Below are 8,654 nucleotides of genomic sequence, written 5' to 3' on the forward strand. Positions count from 1 at the left end.
TTTATTATATTTTAGATCTTTAGATCTATATATAATCAAATATAAATTAATTATTTATATATATATATATATATATATATATATAAGTTAATATTTTATTTATAGAATATATTTAATTTCTTTAATATATTAGTAAAAATGACTCTAGTAATTTACGTTTGTAAGTACTAATAGTCTAATGACATGATTATATTATCTATCTATAAATACATAATAAAATGTTATATAACAAAAATAAATATATGTAGTAGCACAGTCGTTAATTATACTCTATATTTATATTTTGAGGGAAATATAATTTGTTATGAATAATTGCAAACGTATAATTAAAAAATAAACTTCCCTCTGAATTCTTCAATATTAATCGTACATGAACATACGTAATTGTATATAAATTACACATAATCATATATATGATTAAACCCGCCTAATTTTCGGATCTAATTATATATAAAATATGATATATATATGTATTATACATAATCATATCTAATTATATATGAGTATATATAACTTGTATATGATTATATATAATTAGACCTGGCCAATTTTCAGATCTAATTATATATAACGTATTATATATAATCATATATAACCTATATATAATTATATATAAATTATATATAATTAGACCTGGCCAATTTTTAGATCTAATTATATATAAGGTCTTATATATAATTATATATAATTAGGCAAAATCATTTTTTCCCGGGCAATCTGTCAATCCTTCCGGTGTCCGGGCCTGGTGAGGTTTCCCGTGTTGAGTCAAATTAAGCCGCAGGCTCCACTCCTGGTGGTGCCCTTCCGTCAATTCCTTTAAGTTTCAGCTTTGCAACCATACTTCCCCCGGAACCCAAAAGCTTTGGTTTCCCGGAAGCTGCCCGCCGAGTCATCGGAGGAACATCGGCGGATCGCTAGCTGGCATCGTTTATGGTTAGAACTAGGGCGGTATCTGATCGCCTTCGAACCTCTAACTTTCGTTCTTGATTAATGAAAACATTTTTGGCAAATGCTTTCGCTTCTGTTCGTCTTGCGACGATCCAAGAATTTCACCTCTAACGTCGCAATACGAATGCCCCCATCTGTCCCTATTAATCATTACCTCGGTATTCCGAAAACCAACAAAATAGAACCGAGGTCCTATTCTATTATTCCATGCACACAGTATTCAGGCGAAATAAGCCTGCTTTAAGCACTCTAATTTGTTCAAAGTAAACGTACCGGCCTACCTCGACACTCAATTAAGAGCACCGCGATAGGATTAAATTGGACCGCCAAGTTTGACCTTAGCTAAATCCACCGGTAGGACGTTCCATAACATGTCAGTTAACACCGCGAGCGATGAACCAACAGTATGAAACACAGATTCAACTACGAGCTTTTTAACCGCAACAACTTTAATATACGCTATTGGAGCTGGAATTACCGCGGCTGCTGGCACCAGACTTGCCCTCCAATGGATCCTCATTAAAGGATTTAAAGTGTATTCATTCCGATTACGGGGCCTCAAATGAGTCCCGTATCGTTATTTTTCGTCACTACCTCCCCGTGCCGGGAGTGGGTAATTTGCGCGCCTGCTGCCTTCCTTGGATGTGGTAGCCGTTTCTCAGGCTCCCTCTCCGGAATCGAACCCTGATTCCCCGTTACCCGTTACAACCATGGTAGGCGCAGAACCTACCATCGACAGTTGATAAGGCAGACATTTGAAAGATTCGTCGTCGGTACTAGACCATACGATCAGCAGAAAGTTATTCAGAGTCACCAAAAGTAACGATGGACAAGCCACCGATTGGTTTTGATCTAATAAAAGCGTTCCTTCCATCTCTGGTCGGAACTCTGGTTTGCATGTATTAGCTCTAGAATTACCACAGTTATCCAAGTAAATGTGGGTACGATCTAAGGAACCATAACTGATTTAATGAGCCATTCGCGGTTTCACCTTAATACGGCATGTACTGAGACATGCATGGCTTAATCTTTGAGACAAGCATATGACTACTGGCAGGATCAACCAGGGAGCTTCGTTTATGTTTTATGTTGAATAAAACACTAGAATTACTCCTCTTTCACTTATACATAAATATTAGTCTCTATTATAGTACTAACAGTTGTAAAAGTGGTGCTGCTCAAAAGCATTTGCTTCTTACAACACTTTGAAATTTTAAATCAATGTTATTTATTCTTAAAATTGAATAATAACTTTTTATTTTCAACCATCCTCTCATTTTTGTAAATATTACTACTCTCGCTAGATATTTTTATCAAAGCGACTTGGTTTTTATACACGTAAACGTGATATTTTATTCTTGCTCGGAAACAAGTAAGTCAATACTCAGTTTCATACTTGTATACTTCTTTAAAGTTATACATAATATTATATAAACGCCGTAGCGATTTACCACATAAAGAGTCATTCAGTCATAGACATCGACCCGTGGTAATGTTACGTTAATAGTATATAACTTGCCGTAGTCAGTATCTGTCAGCTCTTACTCGAGCCGCTTCAACTGACTACTCTTTCATACTAGTACGAGCCGGCGTAAAAAAAAATTGTTATCGTGGGCTAACTGCTGGCCTCGTCAGGCGCGGCGGATACTACACTATCTCTCTGCATCTAAATTACCTGTTAATACTTCAAAAAATTTTCTATTTACATCACTAGCAGTTTATTACTAATTTATTTTTTTTAAATTAAATAAATAAATAATTTTTTTGTTTAACTATTTGACATTTTTAATTAAAAAGTCAACTACTTCTCAAATGAATTCTAATTATATTTATCAATATGTATTGTATTTTCTATATGTTTTATTAATATATAATCATTTTTACTATATTTACTTAAAAATAAAAAAAATAAAAATAACGTTTATTTAAAATTTCTTCATACTTATATTATGTACTCTTATATTGTTAAAAATTATTAAACTATATTAAATTTTTTTTTAGTTTCTATAGCTAAATATCCGAAAATGGATTAAAAATTATATAACTTTCTAATGAGTCATTTTCAACTTTTATATTAATTTTTTATTTATATATGTAATTATAATAAGTAAATATTTTTAATTTTACTTATGTTAAACATTGCTTTAATTGATAAAAAATTTTAATAGAATCGCATTAAAATTTATAGTGTTTTTATTATAAACCAACTGTTAATTTTTTTTTTTTTTTTTTTTCAAAACGGTCATAGCGTTAATTGAATTTTTTATTACTTTGTTTCAATCTCTTAATCTTACTTATTTATTTATTTTTTTTTTTCATTTAACGATATACATTAACTCAAAACATAAAATGACTTCAAATTCTTTTATTTAGTCTTTTTTGAATGAATTGAAATTCTAAACTAGTTTAAAATTCAAATTAATCGATTTTAAGTAATTAATATGTATTCATAGAAAAAAACATTTTTAGATTCATTTCAATAACATTTTTTATTTATAAGCTTTTATTTCTGTTGCTTTAATCTTTTAAATAATCATTTGTTTCATTTTTATAAAATTTCAAGTCAGATGAAATGACTTTTTTTTTTATTTTTTTTTTTTTTTAATAGTGGCTTTATTCAATTTTTTTTTTCGCAAAACAATAAAAAAACATTTGTATTAATTATTTGGATGAATGTATTTAGTCAAAAAAAATGATTTAATCGATATTTCTACATATACAATAGCTTGATAATTAATCAATTTGTTTTCTAACCATAATAATATAAATATAAGAACAATTTATATTATTATAATGAATCATTATAAATATTTATAAAAACTTAATTTTCACTCAATAATTATTAATAGTAAACTATCTCTCTGCATCTAAATTACATGTTGGTACTTGTATTATTTTTTCAACATAACATTCTTTATTTATTTATTTATATGTATATGCATATTATTATTATTATTATTATTATTATTATTATTATTATTATTATTATTATTATTATATATTTTTTTTTTAATATAATTTTATTGTTTTAATAAAAGTATTTAATTGTTTTTTTTTTTTTTATTTTTACTGAAACATAAAATAGTTTTAAAATATATATTTTAAATTTTAATCTATATAGTTTAATATATTATAATAATAATAAAAAATATTATCGGTTGTATAAAGTAACTAATTCTTATCATTTATATAGTATTATTATATTTACAAAACTTTAAATGACTTTGTAACCTACGATAGTACTTGAACTAGGCTTTGAGTGCAGTTAGCTATGGCAATTGCTTAATGCCCAATAAACCGAACTGAAATATTTTGTACGCTATTATCAATAAACTAATAATCTTTATACCAAATAAAATCTTTTGACTTTAATAAATTTTTAAATATATTCTTTTTCTTTTTTCAAATAAATTAAAATCCTTTTATGTACTAAAAATCTTTATTTAATCAAACTGATATATTTCAATTTTAATTATTATTGAAATGAGTACCACTTCAACATTACTTTATTCTCTTTTTTTCCCTAATTTTACTTATTTTCTAAGATAGATAATAGTATATTTTTTTAATCATTGATAGTATTTTTTCTTCTTCTTACACTTATCTTACATATTCACGAATAAATGACAAAATTCAACTGCTCTTAATAACCAAACTATATTTAGATACCAGTATTGTCAACTACTTCACACGGTATTCATTCTATAGTACTTTTAATGTTAAATTATTGTCAAATATGACATGTTGACTCAATATCGTATTGTAATTAATATTATTATTTTTATAAAATCAAAATACTAAATAATTGTAAAATTCGTTAACAGATAAGTATATTTTACAAGTCGTTTAGTAATTTCTCAAACACTGATGTTGGAGAACTTACTATACTGTTTAGTACATTCTCTATGTCAGTTATAAATTGTTAAAAGTATAATTAGTAGTAACTGCAAGTCATTCAGTAATTTCTTATATATTGATTTTAGAGTACTTAGTTAAATATGTTATTTCTAGCCTGACAGATATCATTTTCATGTTTCGACGATTTTTTATTTTATTTTACTCATTTATTAATTCAAATAAATTAATTAGTCATAACTTAATTTATTAGTTCTATTATACATCGTTTAAAGCTAACATTTCATAAAATGATATATGATTTTAAAAATAATTCGTTGCTATTATAGTACTCCATATTTTAGGTTACTAACTATCATGTATCTTTTGTTTTGTCGTTAATATTCTAATTTGAACTTATTAGTGAGATAATTGAAAATTTTATTAGCAAGGAGAGCTATTGATTTAAGTATAAGCTTAGTTTTTTATAAGTATGCATGTGTTCCTTATAAATCCTTTATTTTTGTTAAATTATTCATCAAAATAATTTTATAATTTCTACAGCATTTAAAACAAAAACATTTATGTATATATATATATAATAGGGTGCTTCATTTCGGAGCCAGATTTTTTGTTTTTAAGCGCATGTGGCAAAAACCATAGTTCAACACAAAAAAAAAATTTTCGCGCAAGAAAAAAAATTCTATGTCGATTACAGACCTATCTCATTGAAAAATTCGATTTTCCCATTAAAATAACATGGGAAAACTTTTTTTTAGCTTTAAGTATTTTTAACCTCGCTAAAAAATCAATAAATCGAATAGACCAATACATATTTTTGTAGGAAATTGAACGCTCTACAAAAAAGCTCTCTTATTATTTTTCGATAAATCCATCTATTCAAAAGTTATTGGAGCTCGAAGTAAAGTTGGAGATCTTTTTACTTTTCCGGTGAAACTATCAGACTTATCACAAAATTTTATAAGGTCTTCTTTTTTAACAATTTCATTCTCTACAAATTATTATCAGTAAATTTTTTTCAAATTCCGCATTGTTTTCTAGTTATTTTCATTTCAATGTCGAGCTCTTGAAATCGATCAGAACCACTTTTTTAAGAGCTTGAAATTAAAATGAAAATAACCAGAAAACAATGCGGTATTTGAAAAAAACACTTATATATATATTTATTATTTTTCACTCATTAAACAAATTATTTTTGTACATGTTAAATTAAAAATTCTTTTCAACTTTCAGCCTTTGATTTTATTTCTTAGTACTTTCTAAAATATTCCATTTAATACGTATAGGAAAAGTGACGATTATTTTTCAATTCTCCAACGCCCAGCGATTAATTTTAAGTGATCGGGTCACTAATTAAGGCATTTTCTAAGGTATTTTTCAGAAACGTATTGAATATCTTTCATTCTATCTTAAATACTATTTTTCATTAGTTTGAATTCATTTATAATAACAAGAAAAATCAAACTTGATATGTTTCTGATAAATTTTTTAATTATAAAATCAATAAAATTTCTATATCTCGTAAACATAAAAGTATAGTAGCTTGATTTATGAGACTTTTTGTGTAGAGAATTCAATTTTCAACAAAATTTCTATTTGCTTTTTGCCTACAGCATTTCATTCCCTATGAAACGCCGAAAACAGCTCCCCAACAATAAAATGCAGCTTAGAGAATTGCAACAAATTATCAGATTTCTTATGCTTTTTGAATAGAAAAACTTGAAAAACATTGAGAAAGTACGTAGAATTTAAATTTAAGACTAAAATTTACAGAAAATTACAACAATATTTTGCTTGGTGAGTAAAATAAAATATTTGACATCTAATATAGAACATTCTAAAACACGCTCTGCTCTCTTCACATTCGAATTATTTATTAAATTTTATGTGAAATAATCATATTCTCAAGTAGGAATAATGAGCAATGTTTGTGCAACAACTATTCATAACCCGGGAAAAAATAATCAGACCTGATCGGACATCAAAAATGACCGGGCATGATTAGACCTAATTAGGTCTGTTCATGTCTGAACAGACCCGAATTCACCCAGTCATTTATTTTGTCAATTATAAGTTTGAGAGAATCGAACCTATACAGATCTGATAAGGTCTAATTATTTTTTCCGGGTCTGAAACAAAATAAATTTCTTATTTTTACCTTATTGAAAGTTGTAAATATAAATTATATTAGAAAATCTAAATATTCTATAATGTAAATTGATTATCATAAAAATAATAAAACAGAGTATTATATGAAGTTTGTAGTAGGCAATTATCCATGTAAACGACAAAATATGTTAAGAAAAAATTTTTTAATGTTTTGTGTGTACATTTATTTGAATCATTAAATTTGTAAATCATCAATAAACGGTATATTTTATTGTTCAATTTATAAAATTATTTTGGCCAACATTGAAAACCTACTGTAGAATAAAAAAATTCATCTATAATTATCGCTAATTAAGTTTTTTTAATTTAATCCAACATATCAGGCTTGGTCAGACATGAACAGGCATGGCCATGCATGATTATGTTTGAATCAATTTATAACATCATACATGATCATCTCTGTTCGTGGTTAGTCAGAAATCAACCAACATATCAGGCCTGTTCAGAGCTGAAGGTTTTTAACCTTTCAGGCTTGATCATGCATTAACAGGCATTGTCATATCTGAACATTTTTTCCCAAGAATATTGTCAATATCATGGTATGTATATAATATTGACTGAACTTATATACAAGAGTCTTAAAATAGATTTTTAACGCTAACATCCCTGTTTAAGGATTCCGATTGAATCCTATTGAAGTAAATTGGATTTCTCAACCAGGGATTGAATAATTATTGCTCTAGACTTTTACTCCAATAACTTGCGCAAAAATATGACAAGAACCTTCCTGATTAAAGAAAACGATTCACTCAATATTGATACTCACTCATAAAGCTCATAAATGTAGGTATAAAAGGGTACTCTCAAACTATAAAAAAAGAAAATATTTTTTAATAGTTGGAAATCCCGGGAAAAAAAAATTATATATGATAAGATATAATCATATATAATTATATAAAATTATATATAATTTTATGTAATTATATATAATTGGTCACATAATAACAATTTTAGTCAATTTTTTATTTCACAGCTTACCGCTTATTCTATAGAGATAGAACTAAAAGTTATGATGGCTAGAAATATTAGAAAAATAAAAAAATAAATGAATAACACGGTAGTTGCTTTCGTAACAACAATCGCTGGTAAATTAGGTGAATTAAGAGGATCGTTCAAAGTGTAAAAGTTAAACGTGTATACTAGGGTGGGCCAAAAAAAGTGACTATTTTTTTTTTCTTTAGTTACAGTGAAAATATTGTTTGAGATGATGAAAAAAAAATTCTATTAAAATTTGAGCTCTTAATATTAATATTAAGAGGTGCCTATTTGCAATTCTCCATTTCCCATTTGAATAACATGGGAAAAAAAATTTTTTATTTTTTTATTTTTCTAGTTCGGCATTCGCACGTCATATAAATGAGTCCATAGCATATTCTTGTAGAGAATTTAACGCTCTACAAAAAAGGTCTCTTATCATTTTTTGATAAATCCATCTATTTGAAAGTTATCGGAGCTGGAAGTCAAATCTATAATAAATTTCCAGATCTTTTTACTTTTCCAGCAAAACTATCAGACTTATCAAAAAAATGTCACAGAATCTTTTTTATAGACAATTTTACTCCCTACAAATTATTTTCAATGAAGTTCTTTGAAATACCGCATTGTTTTCTAGTTATTTTCATTTTAATGCCAAGCTCGTAAAAATAATAGTCTTCTACTCTATTCTGAGAACTTAAGATTAA

Source organism: Microplitis mediator, chromosome 1 (genome assembly GCF_029852145.1).
Source record: "Microplitis mediator isolate UGA2020A chromosome 1, iyMicMedi2.1, whole genome shotgun sequence".
Taxonomy (NCBI): Eukaryota; Metazoa; Arthropoda; class Insecta; order Hymenoptera; family Braconidae; genus Microplitis; species Microplitis mediator.